This window comes from Euprymna scolopes, chromosome 2 (genome assembly GCF_053919585.1).
Source record: "Euprymna scolopes isolate OS-2025 chromosome 2, ASM5391958v1, whole genome shotgun sequence".
NCBI lineage: Eukaryota > Metazoa > Mollusca > Cephalopoda > Sepiida > Sepiolidae > Euprymna > Euprymna scolopes.
This window is the reverse complement of record NC_136483.1, coordinates 140,822,722-140,842,721: the sequence shown is the minus strand read 5'-3', so window position 1 is coordinate 140,842,721 and position 20,000 is coordinate 140,822,722. Positions and strand designations below refer to the sequence as shown.

General features: G+C 36.5%; 1 protein-coding gene across 4 annotated transcripts in view; it reads left to right on the top strand.

Annotated features, from left to right (window-relative positions):
• The window catches only part of LOC145296758 (uncharacterized), a 156,003-nt gene that overhangs the window by 69,083 nt on the left and 66,920 nt on the right, over positions 1-20,000 (top strand). For 2 of the 4 annotated variants that reach the window (XM_080142834.1, XM_080142818.1), the window contains exons 2-3: positions 4,747-4,770; positions 7,106-7,219. The gene's annotated coding sequence lies outside the window, so the exon portion shown is untranslated. The remainder of the gene's footprint in view (positions 1-4,746; positions 4,771-7,105; positions 7,220-20,000) is intronic. The other 2 variants (XM_080142826.1, XM_080142810.1) reach the window with 1 other exon arrangement.

The following is a 20,000-nucleotide window of genomic DNA, read 5'->3' as shown; positions in this document are numbered from 1 at the left end:
ACACACACACACACACGCACACATACACGCACACACACACACACACACACAAACACACGCACACATACACACAGACACGTGTGTTTGTGTATGTGTATTTGTGCGTGTGCGTATATATGAATTTTCTTTCTTCCCTCTCTGTATCAAAACCCAAATACCACGATGCATCTTCCTAACTCCCTACAATATTGTTGTCTTCAAGTCTAACGTAAACAAATGCTTTTTGAGCCGTCATCTTGGATAATAAATCCATTTGAATTACTTTTCTGTCCATCCCACTCATTATACATGGCATGATCACGTGGACACATCGGTTCTCGTTAGATCACCGAAGTTAAGCAACGTTGAGCCTAGTCAGTACCAGATGGGTGATAATTTGGGAATACCAGGCGCTGTCTGCATGTAAAAGGACGTCGACACCTCCCCACAAGAACTGCAAAAACCTATCATTGTCATCTCTCCTTACCGGGATATAGATATTACTAGGGACCGCTTGTGAATCTAATATTCACTTGACACTTCCTCCTTTGGAGGAAGCCACTTCAATCAGCTTAAGATGAATGCGGCTGGCATGCATACAGATATCTCACCCATTGATTCCAATCCTCTCGTGGTGGCGTTTATTGTCCACCTTAAAATCTCTTTAACCCTTGTCGTTGAGTTGACTCCAGGTGTAACAGAGTTGCTAAAACGTATGCAAATGACCAGGCCGTGACACGAGCGTGACGTCACATCGGGATTGGAGTTAGAGAAAAAAAAAAAAGAAGAATAGGAGAAAAGGCACGTGTTGACGCGACAGAGATCTTAAATCAGGTGTCGGCGAAAAAGGAAAAATTTTAAACAAGATGCAAAACTTGTTCATCCTCCAAACTTTTGCAATATTGTCGGGCGACCGTGAACCGTTAAATGAATAACAGCTAGTTATAGCTGCAAGATAAATAAATGTTAATTCACCAAGAGCAGGAAAAACAGGAATGCGACGATACTCTGCTGGTTTTGAAACTACGTGTCAGCGACTTAGTGATGAATCGACCGGTAATAAATACCGCTTTCTTTCAACAGAAAAAAAAAACAGATATCGAATTTATTTTCTTTGTTTATTTGCGAGTTTATTATACACAACGTGTTAAAATGTAATAGCCACCTATTAATTAGTAAAAGAAATATATAGTTTCGAGATTGGAACAATTCTTGTAAGTTACGCTTGGAATTTGGTACAAAGAGGGAGTTCTTGCTGTGGATGTTTTATCATTTCTGCTTTTGGTGATAAAAATAAGCTTTCAAAAGGTTTGACAAGCTAACCTATTGACAGACTGGACGGCTGATGAAAATGTCAATGTGCATCTTGGAAAAAAAAAACTGAGAACAACAAAGAACAGGATGAGTTCCGAGAGTGCGATAGAGGAAAATGGTCCTAAAAATAATTAAAATTCCTCACATTTCGCACCCTTCAAAATTGTTTTCGTCAGTTTTTGCCTCATTTACCCCCTCCTTCTCTCTCCTTCTCTTCCCCATCTCTTTCCCTCTCTCTATTCTCTCTCTCTCTTTCTTTTTCTCTTTCTCTCTCTTTCACCTTCTCTCTCTTTTTCTCTCTTTTTCAACTTCCATTTCTGCTTTGAAGTTTCTTTTCTTTCTACTTCTTTTGTTCGGCTTGTCTTTCGGACCAGCTGCTTTTGTTGTGCAGAATAGGAGTGACACTAATAACGAGCGCCATTTTGTTTTTAATTTTTTTTGTGTATCGTCTGCTTCCCATTTTGATGGAAGACATTTTTTTCAGCAACAGATATGATTGACTTCTTTTTCTTTTTTTTTTTGAGGGAGGTATTTATTTTTTATTTCTTTCATGTCTTTACTTTGAGAGTTGCATTTTCTTTTCAACATTTAGGGGGAAAATAGTATTTTTTCGAATGTACTTTAAGAACAAACATTTGGTGTTTTCAAACATTCTTATTTGAGATTGCATACAGAGACGGTAATACCGACATATGATCCTTCCAAAAAGGATTTGAGGTAGGGAGAGAGCAGAAATTTTGGTGAGGATCCTGCAAAGGGACATTTCTAGCAAGGCTCTGGAGATCTTAAATGTAATTTGTTCTCGTAAATCAAATTGTTCTCAGCAATAAAACTTTATTTATTTATTTATTTATTTATTTTAGATATATTCAAAGCCTTGAGGCGTTGTTTGGTTATCTCGCACTGCAAGAATTTAGACACCAGGGTCGGGAAGTAAGATTTAGAAGTCAGCGCCTTCGACGAGGGGTACTATGATCTACACAAGATGCCTGGGCGGGGCCCCGTCGGCATTCCCCGGTAAGGCACCTCAGGCGATTAGCAAGAAACTAAACCTTTCTCAAAGAGAGAAAGCAAGGCCTGGGAGGGTGGACCTCCTAGAACTACACAGAACTAAACCCCCACGGCAAAATCAACAGGGACTGGGTCATTACATGGATGGTGTAATCTTTGTTGATTTTAGGTGCCTAGGATAAAAATCTCTAGCCGAGATAATCTTCCATTAAAATCACCTTGCACGTTTGAAAGTAACACAAACCCTCCTCTCCGTCCCCTATCTTGTACCTTCTTCTTCTTCTTCTTCTTCCTCGAGAGAGAGAAAGAGAGAGAGAGGGAGTGAGAGAGAGAGAGAGAGTATATTTGTTTATCGTTCGTGACCTGAGGCACTCTACCGGGTAAAGGTGACGGTTCCGATCAGGATAAGGTTTTCATCCATGACAGCTTCTCCTGACTTGGAGAAGCTGGATTCATCAATATAAACTTCCAATTTTGTTATAGTTGGAGGCGGGTAAATATGCTTAACGAAGTAGGGAAGGACGATACTCTAAACCCATGAAACAAACACGGAACAAAAAGATATACTGAAAAAAAATCCATAATCGAATCTGTTATCTTATATTCTTTATTCAAACGTCGCTCTTGTAAATTACACAAAAGAATGGTGTCGCTATTCGTTTAAGACGAGTGTTCACCCCAGTCACTCCACCATCGTTACTTTTCGGCCCGACTTCCGGTTTTAAGTAAATAGCTGTTGGGAGTCAATTCTCGTAGCATATTTCTGGGGGGGGGGGGCGTCGGTTGCTTTACAGGAAATTACAATGCAGATGCGGAAAGGAAAGTGTTTATCTTACTGAAACAATCCGACTCGGAAAAATGGAATACGCCATTCATCGGAAGTTCTCTCCGAAATTCGTTCCTTGCTTTGTAATCGATTGTGTTCTGAAATAATCTGTTATGATGAAATAGTACATGTAACATCTAGTGGATGATGATAATTGAGTAACAATGGCCGTTCCATGCCATAAATATCAACGCAGAGAAACTATATTGGTAGTCAAAATACACTTTATGTAAAATTTTAACTGTTCAGACCAAAAATTGGCTAAGACGTCAATTTTTTTTTAACGTTGACCCTAATTTTGACCCATTAAAATTTATTGTTTTGAACTCAAATGAAGTTAAAAAGTTTGATCCATGTCCAAGGAACCTACATTTCAAATTTCAAGTGTTTAGACCCAAAATTGCCGGAGGAGTTTGGTAGAGTTTTCAAAGGTCAAATTGTTGAACTTTGACCCCTTGTCAGCCAAATTTCTGGCCGAAAACCGATTAAAAAGATTTTCCCAAATCTCAATATTCCTTATGTCAAATCTCGAGTTCGTACACTGAAAATTGATAGAGTAAATTGGTAGGGAAATGTACACGCACAGGCAGACACACAGGCAATTTCAATTTATATATATATATATATATATATATATATATATATATATATAGTCATCCACAGTCAGTACTGTTTTGTTGTATCACAACATCAGTGCAGCTAGACTAGCACCTTCTCTAGCCGAGGATTGAACCTATATATATATATATATATATATATATATATATATATATATATGTATATCGTCTTTTTATTATAGAAACATTATTACATACCCGCTCTTTTCTACATTAATAATCGCGCGAGTTTCATTGGATTTACATGTAGAAAACCAATCGATACAACCGGTATATATATATATATATATATATATATATATATATATATATATATATATATATATATATATATATATATATATATAACGGTTGTATCGATTGGTTTTCTACATGTAATTCCAATGAAATACATGTATTCTATTGGCGTTCTACATGTACATCCAATGAAATATATATATTCTACATGTAAATCCAATGAAATATATATATATATATATATATATATATATATATATATATATATATAATACAATATATGGCAATGGCAGTAATCTATATTTAGCGAATGAATATGTACTGTAAGATTCTGGTAGTTATGGGTGTTATGTACTGGACACAAAGAAGCTATTTGTAATTAAATGAATGTATATACATTAGTGTCAGTTAATAAAATATATTATTATGAAGTATACCTGTGTTATTCCGAAATCTATATCCTATATAAAAGTAAAGAACAGCAACTACAAATAGGTAAGAATTCTGTTTGTCAACGTGATGTATAATGTTATGTTTGCGGTTTTTTTTTATATATTCTTTACTGTAATAAATGTGTTTCTTATGGTTGGCATCTAATTGAGTGGTATTTCTCCGCTAATCAGGTCGCTTTATATTCCTAAGTCCCCGGCTTTGCCATATAAAATATATGAAAAGAGAACTGTGATATATATTATATCGAATATGATTTGGATTTGTTTATTAAAATTTTCTAATTATTTTTTTTTTCTTTAATCTTTTCAGGCTAATTACAAAAAGAAAAGAAAGGTAAGTCAATCATTCACAATATTTTGATCAACGATTATCCTCATCTTAGTTGTTATAGTTACCATATATTAAGCAACTTGCATATTCTAAGGGACACACACACACACACACACACACACACACACACACACACACACACACGTATATACATATATATGAACTAAGATGGCTGCTAGAACAAACACACGACGTTGAGTTTTCTATGAATTTTGCTTCTTTTTTCCGGGATTGTATTGTCTTGCATTTTTTCTTTCTAAGCAAAGAATTTCTATTATTTCTCAGGAGTATATGAACGAAAAGAGTCAGTATTGAAATAATAATAACAGTTGGTTTCTGTATAACCGAATGGATCTGTAAAACATGCACTGAAATTTAAACATGCTAGAAGAGCCGCTTTTCATAAAAAATAAATATTTGGATCTTAGAATGCAGCTATACTGTTATTATACAGCTATACTGTATATGCTTTGTTATGTTTAGTATAGATTTAGCTTCTAAGCAAAAAAAGATTTGTATGCACAAAGAGTGAAATATAAATGGAAAAACATATTTTATCCTAAAAAAACATATATATATATATATATATATATATATATATATATATATATATATATATATATATATATATATGTAGAGAAAATAAAAAGGAACAAACCGTATTATGTGTTCATCAACGTTTCGTCTTTATTTCGAGGAAGCCTCGAAATAAAGACGAAACGTTGATGAACACATAATACGGTTTGTTCTTTTTTATTTTCTCTATTTTGTCGGAATACTATTTCCACTATTTTTATCATATATATATATGTGTGTGTGTGTACACGCACAGTATAATGAATATAGCACACACACACACACACACACACACACACACACACACATATATATATACATATATATATGCATACGCGCATACCCACACATATATATAATATTGATCTTTATTATAGAAATAATGATCTAACATAATAAAAAAAGGGAAAAAGGAAAACCCAAAAATTGTTTGTATGTTTGTCCACGTTTCGTCTTTATTTCAAGACTTTCTTAAGATGGCCGATTTAAAGAAAAAATACAGAATGCAATATTTGAAAATAGGTGATGCCTCGATAATTTAGAACCGAAAGTTAACAAAAACCAAAAACGTAATAGTTATACGACAAATCGCTCACAACTTGAAATCAGTGTTGACGGATGATTAAAAACATCTGGTATATTAAATTTGTATAATCTACTAGTGAGGTTCGAACTCACACGGTAACCGACTGACCTACAGTTGCAAGTGCATATATATATATATATATATATATATATATATATATATATATATATATAGTAGAACAGGAGTGGCTCTAGGATACAGTTTTTTTCAGGTTATGATGTGGAATACAATATTTTTCCGACCCTGGTCACGGTATATTGCCCGCTTTACGGTGTTATTTATAATGTTATTTGATTATATACATGTGTATTGTATACTGTACTGTATTTTGTTACTAATTTTTAATGCCGTATCCCGGGGTTCTACTGTATATTCCTTTTTTGTGTGTTCTCTCTCTTTATTACTTTCTTTCTTTCTCGAATGTTGGTCAACCAAACGCAACGAAAGAAATTAGAGAATGTAAAAGAAAGGACAAATTTAGACTTCTTTTCATAATCCTATCATAATAATCTCTATTGCTCTACTCATTTTGTATGATATGATCAATGGTAAACGACTGCTTCGATAATGTTGTTAGCATTGGCTTTCCCGATATCTTTCTAATTAGAATTCTCTCTAAACCGAAACCGGGTACTTATGGGAGGAACCACATGAAGGTTGCCAACATCTTAAATAAACGTGTTTCTGACGAATGAATGGATTCGAACTTGGCACACACCATCAGATTTGTCAGTCCGTGTAGTTAACCACTGAGCCACCGTCATCTTTCATTATTCAATAGACAATTTATCCATCTCATGAATTCATATCGTCGAATCGTTTTTTGTCCTTGATAAGCGATGACTCATTAGAAAAAATAAACCATTATATTTGAATTGCTAGACATTGTCTGTTATAGAGATGACTGCATAACTCTAAAATAAAGTACGGCCATTCAATCTGCGCTATTGCCGACGTAAGTGCTATTTTTAAATAGAATTCTCCCATAACAACCGACGGACAAAGCCTATCTGTTGCAATGTGAGGACACAATTACAAAGAAAAACGTCCACTACAATTTTTTTTTTTTCAAAACAGACATGATTGTTTGATGACGTCAAAGGATTAGCGCCCGTCCTTTAATTAGCTTCCCGCCACTTAGTCAGCGCTGAATTAACCTTGTCGACCATTTTGCAGGTCGCGAAGTTATCGTAAGGAATCGCTGTCCATTCTATGTTCTTGGGCAACCATCGGTCTGATCAAACCAACAAACCTTCCCTCGGGGGAGACAGGAGTGAAACAACTTATTTTGTATGTATATTTTACACATTTATTTATTATTATTTACTCACAAGGTGTTTTCACAGTAATTATCTATACATTAATACGATAACGTGTGTGTTATTTTGTGTCACGCTTACATCTTTTTTCTTCCGAGTTACTGTCATTTAATTGTTATAACATTCCATTTCTTGTAATAAATAATTTTACCAATAATTCACCATAAGTTTTGGTTTCGGTTTCGATTATAGCTGATGTCACTTAGGTGATCTATATTTTTATTAATCATTTTACTAAGAATTCTTCATAAGTTTTGGTTTTGGTTTCGATTACGGCCGCAGGAACTCAAATTATATATATATATTTTCTTCATAAGTTTTAGTTTCGGTTTCGATTCAAGTTGGTGCGCCAAAATCATATGGATATATATTTTTTTTATTTTGAAATAACAACTTTATAATCCATAAGAATCGATAAAAAAATTAACTCTCTAATAGTATATACGAAAACTACATATATCAAAATATCATATTAAAGCATATTTTACGACCGGACTATGCTGGTCGTCCCTGCTAGCTTAGATAAATACTTTTGCAGTTTTAACAAAAGAGCTACAAAATATCAGGGCGTTTTCATTTACACTGAACATACACAGAATGCCAACATCAATATATTACATATGAAAGAGTCCGCTGTGGAATTTCCACAGGTCCCGCTAGTTATTAATTTTTCACATTAACTAGTAGTATTTCCTCTGAAATACGATTAACAACAATTCTTTCCAGATACTTAGCTCTGTTCACTTCTTTCAATACCTTTGCAAATCATTTTGCGTTACTGAATAGCCGTTTACCATTAATTTCTGACCGGTGCCGACTGTTGATCTTTTCTGCAATTTGTAGTGGCGGTAATAAGACTCCCTAGGTTTCAGTACAATCTGAATTCTTCAAGTTAAAGTCTTAATAATGATTTCTTTGACTTTATAGCGATTTTCTGTGGCACCAGTCGAGAATGATATATGTGTGTGAGTATGTATGTGTTTTGTCAAGAGTTTTCAAATTATCATATTTCTAGTAGTTCATCGTCATCATCATCATCATCATCATCATCATCATCATCATCATCATCATCATCCACTAAGAGTTTTCGCACAGACCATCATCAAAGATTTCTCTCTGCCAAAAGCCTGTGGTGATCCCTATAGTTTAGGTGGCAACAATCCTCCCCAGATTCACAGTACTCTTCACCTCTTCCGATAACATTTGCAAATAATTTGCGTTATCGCAACAACCGGTTGTCATCGATTTCTCACTTGCAACGACCATTGGCTTTCTACTGGAATTTAGGTGCCAATAAGTTCTGTCAAGGTCTCAGTCCTCTTCGAACATATCCAGTGGAAGTCTAGTTAGTGCTTTCCCTCCTCAGTCTTTCCATTCTCCTTGCCCCTTGGTATGGTGTCAATTAATGCCGACACTACATTTGTTTTAAAGGGGGAGGTAACATTTAATTACACGGCTTCAGTTTTCTTGATTCCACGTGGTGTTCCTCTATCTTTGTTGCAGTTTTTATATGTCCGGTTATCGTTTGTAGTTTACGTGTATTAGTCTCTGCATAAAAGAGTTTGCCTTAATATTTCAGCTGTTTTTTTTTATTATTATTATCATTGTTATCTGTTTTATCTTCTCAGTCAGCAACCTGATTCCAATCTCTCTTATTTTATTTTATTTTATTTTTTTTTTTAAAGTTTTTCGGGATTGTTCCTAGTGCTCCTACTATTATCTATGTTATCTTGACTTTCTTCGTCTTCAGTTCTCTGGCCAGTTGTGTGTGTTTGCTTCGCTTCTTGATGTTCACCCTGTGGACTGCTGAAAACGGCGAAATCTACAATTTGACAGGATTTTTCCTTCTGTTAACTAATATAACATCCGGTTTTCTTCATTGAATAGGTTGATCTGTTTGTACGTCCATGTCCAATAGGATTTTGTGATTTTCGTTTTCAAATACTGCTGCCGGTTTGTGCTTGTATTATTTGTCTAGGTGTCCAAGGTGCAGTTGTTTGTGTAGTTCCCAGTTTGGTTTTACTCCACTTAATCGTGTCTATTCTTATATTGGTGTGTGGGGGGGGGGTAGTTGGCTGCATTCACAAATTATATGATTTATCGTTTCGTCTCTTTTTCCATGGAGTCTGCATTTGCTGTTCTTTTTGTGTCGAATACATCTTTGCTTTGATATAGTGTTATAGTTATTGTTGTTGTTGTTGTTGTTGTTGTTGTTATTACTTGCTCAATAGTTCTCACACAGGCAATCACCAACACTCGTTCGCTGACAATAACCTGTAGTTTTTCGTGGAGTCTGAGTGACAACAACCCCCCCCCAGATTTCCAGTGTTCTCTACTTTTCTCGATAACCAACGTATGCGACTTCACATTATCTCAACAACCGCTTACCCTTGATTTCTCGCTGGCATCAGTCATTGGTATTCCTTGGGGTTTGAGTGGCAAAAAGGCTTTCCAATGTCGCATTCTTGTTGGCACTCTTTCGGTGGATACCTGGCTAATGCTTCCCATCATCGATCCTGGAGTTAATGTGGCGCCATGTGATGTAGACGTCACCATTTTTTAAGGGGGCGACAGTAGTATTTTGCGGTTTCGGTTTCATTTTTCTTGGTTTCCTGTAGTCGTGTTCTGTTTATTTTTGTTTTATTCCTATTGCAACATCCAAGTTAGTGCGTGCAGTTAACGTTTATAGCTCATGTGTATTAGTTTCTGAATTCAAGGATTTTCTTAAATGTTTTAATTGCTTTTATTATGGTTATCCACTGTACCTTCTCATCCATCCCCCTGATTCTAATCTCTTTTTCAAAGTTGTTTGGGATCGTTGCTAATGCACCTAGCATTATTTATGTTGGTTCTATGATTTTTTTTCTTAGAATTTCAGCTGCTTTCATTATTATTATTATTGTTGTTGTTGTTAATATTGTTAATCATATTATTATTACTTATGTATCCGCGGTAAAACATAATTGCTTATTAAAGATTACATAAGATTGTATCCGAAGCTAAGTATTACCGTGTGTCTATAAAATATTTGTTTTATTTCTATTATACACAAATAAAATTTACCAAACAAAAAAAAATTAAATAATCAATTCATTTACGATGTGTTTATTTACTTTGGAGAAAACGACGAAAGATGTTGCAAGTTTGTCTCTGATGTATCGTTATTTTCATGGAAAGTGTTCGACTTAGCTTCAGTCTATGGTCCCCCTCGCCAAACTTTCACAAGAAACACTCGTCTAGCTGTAAACACTATCAATAATCCCCCCCACTCTTTATCTGTGCCTAAACCTAAACGTAGATTCCATGAACAAGGCTTCTTTCTTAGAACTGCACGCCTGTGGAATTGTCTTCCGTTTTCCTGCTTTCCGGCTGACTACAATATGGTTGTCTTCAAGTCTAACGTAAACAAGTTCTTGATGAGCCGTTCCATATAAGTTAACAAATTTACCGAATTTCCATTACTAATGATTACTATTTTGTCCAATTTCTACTGTTACACTGTACCCTTATCCTCGAGTGGCCTCTTGGCCTTGATAATGTGGTGATGAGTGTGTAAAAAAAAAAAAATTAACCCTTGCATGTATTGATAAAAATCATCATTATCTCAGTTATTATTTCCTCCTTTGAGGTGGGGCTATCGATATTTCCATGCTAGGTGTTTAACAGCTTAGAGTTCTCGTTCCCCTTAAACCACTTCTCAGCAAGAACTCGTTCTTTTTTCTTTTTTTCTACCAACACAGGAAAAAAAAACTCTCCTTTCTATTATATTATTATTACTTATCTACCCGATGTAAAACATGTTTACTTCAATTATATAAAATATAAAAGGAATTATTTGTCTAAGATAAAACGTAACTCCCATGAACAGAGTTTCTTTCCAAAATCATTTTACTTGTGGAACTGGTAGAATATTTCCTTTTCGGTGTTTCATTAGTGGGATATATATATATATATATATATATATATATATATATATATATATATATATATATATATATATATATATATAGTTAACTTTGTCATTGTTATTATTAACGATAGTAGCAGCGTGGGAATGCCATCGTTATATTCAAATTCACTTAAGAGATAGAGAATTTACTGTATGCTTACAAATGCCGGCATTAAGTCGCCCCTTTTGACGGGGCGCATTTTTATCTGTAAATATATACTTTTAATCACTTTATGCACGTAAAAAAATTATATATATAATGTGTGTGTGTGTGTGTGTGTGTGTGTGTGTGTGTGTGCGTATAATTCCGTTTTTCGGTCGTTGAATACTCTCTGACAGTTGTTTACTATGTAAATTCGCCGACATGGCATCTATAGGTATTTGGTTTTCCTCAATTCTTCTGTTAATTGCCGATGGCCTTGAAGTAAGATGCTAGCATACGAAGGTAAATGTAGCTTTGTGACTGGGTTGGAATCTCCCAACCAGCAGTAATTACCACTACCTACACTGATGATTGCGTACGCAAAGAAACACTCTCGATCGTAGGTAAAAATAATAATAATTGTTAATATTTATTTTAAAAAGACTTACATACGTATGTTATTCTTTTATTCGCCCGTTTGTCTGCTTTAAAGATCGCCTACTGACAACTCTGCCCCGTGGGGAGGCATTGTAAATAGGTACTGACAGTTATCAGGTACGACCTTGTATGCCGTTTTTCCTGCTTCTCGGTCTGTCTATCTGTTTGTGTTTGTTCATCATTCTTCCACCTCCACCCCGAACTTCGCCTTCCTTTGTTTTATTTCTCAGTCGACGTCCATGAGCGTGTCATCGTTTTAATCAGTAATTGGCGATGACTCGACCCCACACAAATCGTCGCACCTGCTCTAATGACGAAATAAGCGGACGATTGCGACACAGTTTGAATCACTGCGACATTTAGTCTGAAATGTGTTCAACAACAATTTAACACACGCACTGATATTGTCGAGATACGCCCATTCAATTTGCGTGCTTAGCGATGAACACGCTTGTTCAAAGTTTACAGTGACAAACCAAGTACATGATATTTCAAACTTTAACCGACTGGCCAACGGACGTTATATTTTGATCTTTACAGTGACACGCCAGCGGGCATGATATTCCAAACTTTATAATGACAGACCAACAGAAATGATATTCAAATTTTAACGCAACAGGACTACAGTCAGGTTTAATTGATTTATTACTAAAAGGATTCACCGCTTCCTTCCAACCACAGGGAAATGTGACATGAGGTCGGAAGGTGGGAGAAAATCAAAACAACGAAAGGAGAAGCACTCAGGCCTATTAAAAATTGTTTGAACACATCTGTCGGCATTAACCAGTAAGAGCACTTCAGGCTGCAAGCAATAAACTTACTCACCCTTCCCCGAAACACGGGAAGCAATGCCCTGAGAGGGTAGACTTCCTAAACCTTTCCAGAACGACGAGCACAATACTGCAGCCACAGAAAAAAAAAAAGCCATTTCCATAGTGGTTTAGATTCTGTTGACTTTGGAGTCAAGGGTACAGAATCAAATCCGAATATTTGACGGAACAGCCTTGTTGGTATTAGCTTTGATGGCGACCAAGTTGTAAGCTGTGTGGTCCCATGGCAGTGTGTTTCGTAGACTGGAAACCCTTGTGATGAAGCTCTTCTTGCAGAATGTTTGCTTTACGCTGGGCACACTGTGAACGTCTTAAAAAAGAAAGCAAAGATTTGGTCTCATTCAGGCTCCTTCTATGAAAATAATGATAGAGTAGAGAGAGAGAGAGAGAGAGAGAGAGAGAGAGAGAGAGAGAGAGAGAGAGAGTAGAAAGGTCTTTTTTGTGAGAAAAGGGGTTGTAAGAAACGAAAGAAATCATTCTTCACTAGATTTCGGTAATCGATTCATAATTCTGCCATGGCAACAAAGGGTGCTCTGAGTGAAACATTCTCCAGATGTGGTACCACTATTCAACCTTTGGCCGTATCTGGTTTTTACTATTAACACGATTTGAATAAAATAAGATGCGTTCATTCAATCTACGCATTTAGCAATCGGAATATTTATTTTGTTTTAAACTGCGCCGTGATAGACCAAAGAAAATATTTTGAACCTTTTGTAGAAGAACCCCACCAAAATATATCCTCGCTACCATACACACACACAGAAATAAGTAATTAATAAATAAAATAAGGTTTGTAATAAAGAAAAACAAAAAACGTTCGTTATAGGTAAGATTCTCTGCTGTCTATATGGATGGATAATTAGGCATGGTCAATGGGCATAAAACCATTCTTATCATGGGAAAAGTGGGACCTTTCATGTTATTCGAGAGAAAGATAATCATTAATCAGAAGGGATTATATCTTTCTTGTCACCGTCGTCTCAAGCAGAAACGGAAGTCAAAAAGAGAAAACAATCTTTATAAACGAAACGTTTTATTACTTGCTGAAGAGGGCGTTGTTCATTTCTGTCGTTAATTATTTGCCAATATAATTTCTCTTACATTTCTGCCTCTCACACGAATAGATACCCACCCTCCCGCGATGCGTTTCACAGCAGCATTTATTCTACCTCTTATACTGCAAGAAATGAGGGTTTCACAACCTTTCTACAATTCAATCATACTTAGTGCACATAAACTTCCGTTTATGCCTGTCTGGTCCACCAAGTTACTATCATGATTACCCGATATTCTTTGTTTTATTGCCGTTTTCTGATAAGCGATAGCACTTTGGTGATCGTCTCATCAATTAAAGGTGTAATCTTGAATGAGCTTCACACTAACCGGATCTGAGCCACACAGATTTTTATTTGTGTGATTATCTCAAAGAAAATGTCTATCAGAACAATACTCAGACTATTCCAGAACTGATGATAACCATCACAGCTGAAACCAAAGTACTCAGGCGTGCTCGTAAAGCACAAGTACATGTTTGGTGTATACGGTTGAACGGCGATAAAACAAAGATTTATTATCGCCCGTACTGGAAATTATACCTTAAACCTCTAGAAGACTATCTCAGAACTAATCATAACTTAACACTTTTATCCGTTGCGCTGCGGAAAGACAGATAAGTTATCTAGAACTAATGCCCAATATGTATAGGACATCCGTGTTAAAAGACACGTTATTTTATTTCACAGTTCATGTTTAAACATATATTCCAAACATATTTATCCTTGAATCGAAAAGCTAAGATCAAAAGTACGGATACTACATTTATTTACAGTAGACATTAATGCAAGACAAACAACGTAGATTACACAAAACAATAACATATATTTAGTCTTACTCTATCATTAGAAATATATATATACTAGCAGTTCAGCCCAGCTTTGCTTGGACCCTATGCACTGTTCTTAACTTTATGTGCATATGTATATATATATTAAAAAATTGGACTCACGTTCACTATCTCTAAAATTTCAAGTGTTTGGACCCAAAATTGGCGGAGGAGTTTGGTAGAGTCTGCTAAGGTCAACTCTTTTAACTTTGATCTCTTGGCAGCTAAATTTTCGCCCAAAAACTGATTTAAAAAACTTGCTGCATGTCTGAATACCCTTTATGTAAAATTTTAAATGTTTAGAACCAAAATTCGCTGAATAGTTTGCTAGAGACCGCAGAGGTAAAATCTTTTGAACTTTTACCCCTTGGTACCCAAATTTTCGGCCAAAAATCGATTAAAAACCTTGCCCTATGTCTGTATCCCTTAATGTAAAATTTCAAATGTTAAACCAAAAATTGGCTGAGAGGTCAAATTTTTTTCTTTGACCCCAATTTTGACCCCTTAATATTTATTGTTTTGGGCTCAAATCAATTTAAAAAGTTCGATCAATGTCCAAGTAAACTAGATCTCAAATTTCAAATGTTTAAAACAAAATTTTTCGGAGGAGTTTGGTAGAGTTTTCAAACGTTAAATCGTTAAACATTGACCCCTTAACAGCCAAATTTTTAGCCGAAAACCGATTAAAAAGATTTTCCCAAGTCTTAATACCACTTTACATCAAATCTCGAGTCTGTAGACTAAAACTTGAGTAATTTGGTAGGGAAATAACACACACAGACAGACACACAGACAATTTCACTTTTATAGATATATAGATAGATATCTCCAACCATAACTTATATAGATTATTCTATTTAATAGCTTATGTATGAAACATATATTCCAAACATATCCATCATTGACACAAACTAAAAGTACATTTGTTTACAGTTGAGAATTATAAAAGACAAACAATATAAATTATAAAAAGCAAAAAAATATATTTAGTTCTTACTCTACCATTGATTAGGAACATTGCTTGCCCGGAGAAGGAGGTGGGGGGCTCGATGAAAGAGGTCTCGCAGCAGTTAATGCTTAAAACGCTTTCGTCTCTTTCGGGCACAGTCAGAGGTGAGTAATTACCGGCGCTCAGAGCTGGGCACCGCCAGAATCGATTCCCTAGATCTTAATATAGGAAACTGTAAAATATTTAGGGCTAAATCACGTTCAGTTCCTGATTACGAGGCCTCCCCACGTGACAAAGTTAGTTACCGCCAGGGTCGTTTTTTTAACGTGAAGAAAAGGAATAAAAATAAAAATTGTTTCAGTCGTGAAGGATTTCTCCTCTACTGACAGAGAAAAAGAAACTGAAGTGTAGCATCTGAAGAACAGATATTACACATTGATCTTGGCTCGAAATCACGTTAGGTTCCTATTTACAATGTCTCCCCACGAGACAAAGTTAGATAGCAGGGTCGTTTTTGTAACGTGGAGAAAAAGAGCAAAAATAAAAATTGTCTCAGTTGTGAAGGATTTCTCATCCACTGACAGAGAACAAGAAATTAAAATGCAGCATCGGAAGAACAGATACTACACATTGATCTTGGCCCGAAATGACGTTTGAGTTACCGCCCGGTAATGAGCTACGTGTATCACGCGGTTCGCTAGTGAAAAAGGGTTGGTCATTGCTTACTCTAGAAAACGCTTGCAACAGTCAAAGGTCGTTTATTGAGTTCGGTTTTGCGTCCCGGTTTCCTCCTTCTGTCAAACAGTTATCTGTCGTTTCATTTTTCGTTTGTTGGTTCTTTGCTTAATTTAGAAGAAAGTCGACATGACGAGAAACAGCCGTCAAGTGGCCGGACATGAATGGGGGAAGGGGAGAAGAGCGAAAAATTTCGGGAGTGGTACAGACCGTGCAGATTGCGAAACATACGGCAGGTTGTTGATGGCTGTTGCGATCATCTCTCCCGTGTGTGTGTGTGTGTGTGTGTGTGTGTGTGTGTGTGTGTGTGTGTGTGTGTGTGTGTGTGTGTGTGCAAGTGTGTACAAGTGTGTGTGCAAGCGTGTGTGTGTGTCTGAGAGAGAAGGGGGAACGGTGGGTTCATTTGACACATTCTGACATTTGACAATAAACACTATGAGAAGTGCTCCCCCTTCCATTCTCTCTTTCTCTATCTTTCTATCTCGCTCTTTCTCGTTTATTCACCCATATTCTCCCTCAATCTCTTCCCCTTTCACATATTATATTTCTCTTCTTCCTGTCATATGCCCCCCTCTCTCTCCCTATCTATCTATCTCCCTATCTATCTATCTATCTATCTATCTATCTATCTATCTATCTATCTATCTATCTCTGTAGCTCTCTCTTTTATTCACTCATGTTCCCCTCTGTCTTTTCACATCTCAGTTTAAATATTTATTTTTCCTACCATACCCCCTCTCTTTCTTACAATATATATATCTCAGAGTTTCAGAGGAGCCATATTATGGACTATTACCGATGGTGTTTCCTGGAGTCTCGGTGACAAGAAGTCCCCTCAGATATCCAATACTCTCCACTTTCCAAATGACTATGCGTTATCGCAACAGCCGCTTACCATTGATTTCTCGCTAGTAATGACCAGTACTACTGCTCTTCACTAAAACTTAGGTGGCAGTAAACCTCCCCAAGATCCCAGCACTCTTTGCTCTCATCCAGCTCTCATTCATCATCATTGGTCCTTCTATCCTCCTTTACCCTTCACGACTATTTTGCTTTGTATCAGCCAAGATTGATGCCTTTGGGGGGCGGGAACAGTTTATGAGAGTTCTTACAGTTTCAGTTCTTTTGGTTTCATGTGGTGTTCTTTCTATCATTTTGTTTTCTGTTGCAGTTTTCATGTGGCTGGTTAATAATTGTAGTTTATCATTAGTTTCCGCATTCGAGGGTTTTCCTTGAGCCTTTAGCTATTTTTATCATTACCGTCTGTGGTATAGTCTCAATCTTCCTTTGATTCCAATTTCTCCTAGTCTTTTTTTTTGTCATGTTTTTCGGTACTCTTCTTAGTGGTCCTACAATTATTGGCATTATATTGACTTTCTTCATGTTCCATATTCCTTTCACGTCTCTGACAATTTTCGTTTATCCATCTCTTTTATTATCACCCTGTCATCAGCTAGGACGGCAAAATCTACAATTTGATAGTTTCTTTTATTTTTGTTAATCATTATGACATCCGATCTTCTTGCTTGCATGGGTTTATCTGTTAGTACTACCGTGTCCCAAGGGATTTTGTGATTTTCGTTTTTCAGTTCTGTCTTTGTTTTGTGTATACGATTTTTACCCATACACAAAGTGCAGTTGTTTGCAAAGTTTCCAGTGTACTACTTTCCCCACGTAGTCAGGTTTGCTTTGTATGCTTTCTGGCTAGTTTGCTGCATTTGCTTATTATGTGGTTTACAGTTTTTCTCTTTGTTCACAGAGTCTACATTTGTTGGGTTTTTTTTCTGGGTGTCATCTATTTTAACTTAAATATAGTTAGTTCTGATCACGTTATGCTATGCTGCTGTCAGTAGTAATTGTGTTTCTCTGTTTGTTCATTGACAATAATCGCTAGTGTTCATTGGAATCTGAATGATAGCAAATTTCCCCAGATTTTCCGTACTTCCCACCTCTTTCGATTACCATTACAAATGGTTTTGCATTTTTGCAAAATACGCTAAACTCTGACTACTCGCTGACAATTGGAAAAATGGCAATAAGTCTCCTCGGTATGTCAGTTCTTTGTGCGACCTTCTAGTGGAGAAGTGAATTGTACTCTCTCTCTCTCTCTCTCTCTCTCTCTCTCTCTCTCTCTCTCTCTCTCTCTCTCTCTCTCCCTCCTTGATCTTTTCATTGTCTTTGACCCTTTAGGAACATTTTGTATGGTATAAACAGAGATAAAATTATGCTATTTCTAGAAGTTTCAGTTTCTTTGGATTGCAGTAAGATGGAAATCATTTTGATGTACGTCACCCAATATCTGGAAGTCGGTGGTTGTGTCTTTTGGAAGTCCTCCAACAATCTGATGATTCTGGACTGAACAAATGCATCCTTCAGTGCTTTGACATTGTTGCTGATCACATCTCACTCGTAGTGTACCTCCAAATATTCTATGATGTGGACTGATAATGTTTGGATTGCATTTTTGTCTACTTGGTGGCCCTTTTTCCATTCGATGAATGTTAGCCAGAGGATTTTCCAAACAGCTTCAAATGTGATCTTGTGTGCTCGAATGGCTCTGTTGTACGATTTGGCCCGCATGTTGTTCTGAGCCATGTTCTGACCGAAGACGGCACTTTCGACCCAAACTTCAAGGAAACCAGAGTTTGCAAAGTGATTTTTAATGACACACATGAAGTTCTTAGCAATGTGGAAGCCCCCAAGTCGCAAGAATATTGTATGCATTCATCACTTGGCTTTGCAATACAGCTGTTGGTCCAAAGTGATGACAGTAGATTGGCCAAGGTTTATAATGCTAGAAATTATCAAGCATTGTATCGTAACTGTCCACAGTGTTGTCTTGTGAGTTGGTGCATTGAGTAGAGGCAAATACCCGATTGTGCAGAGCTCATGTTTGTCTTGAGTTGTGAGTTGGTTGAACTCTGTCCGCGCATGAATATCATCACTATTCGATCCATGGATACGAGAAAGAAAGAAACTAAGCCATATCTTAAACAGAAGCATGTGGGGTAAACATCGTTTTTTTTTTGTTTGTTTGTTTTTTTTTTCAATGTGGCTATGAATTTTGGATCCTTGCGAGAAGGTCGGCAAGTCAAGTTCTCAAGCTGATGAAATTCCGAAAGGACCTTCAAGGACTTAGATTTTCCAAGAGAAAGTACGTCCTGCTGCTGATGTTGGGGTGGTCCTTACTGGTACACGACCATCTGTGTAGCATGAAATATTCCCATGCCATCCAATGTTTCTTCAATAATTTCGATATTGTCAGCAGTGTACTGACAGAACTTGTTCAGTGAGACATTTGAAGGAATAAGTGTGTTGTTGCTATCTGCAAACTTTTGCAGATTGTGAACTCCAAGAGTTGTGTCCAGTCTATTAACAGAGTGGCCAGCGTGATGGACAAGTTCAATCAGCGATTTCGACCGGGTCGCCTGATGAATTGCCAGGCCAAGTCCGACATATTTTGGTGTAAGCAATTTATGTTTCGAGATGGCATAGACAAGGTCTTCACTGATGCTCGGTGTAGTCCGTTTCACAAAGTTATCGTCTTCCTCTTCGTCAACTTCCCCTGACAACAAAATAATGAGAAAAAGAAACAAGCTCTCTGAAACAAGTTTTTCGGGATTGTCTTTGCTAACTGATGTGCGATTGTCTAGGCCAGGATGAGATTTGATGTCGCCTCTAATACATAACGCACAGTGGTGCAAAGTCCGCATCTGTCTCTGAGTGTGAGAGCTGGGTTGGCCTAAGATCATCCACACATGTGTTCGTCTCCATTTCGTCAGATTTCTTTTTCAACGTTTGAACAGCAGTCTTGGATGACTGTG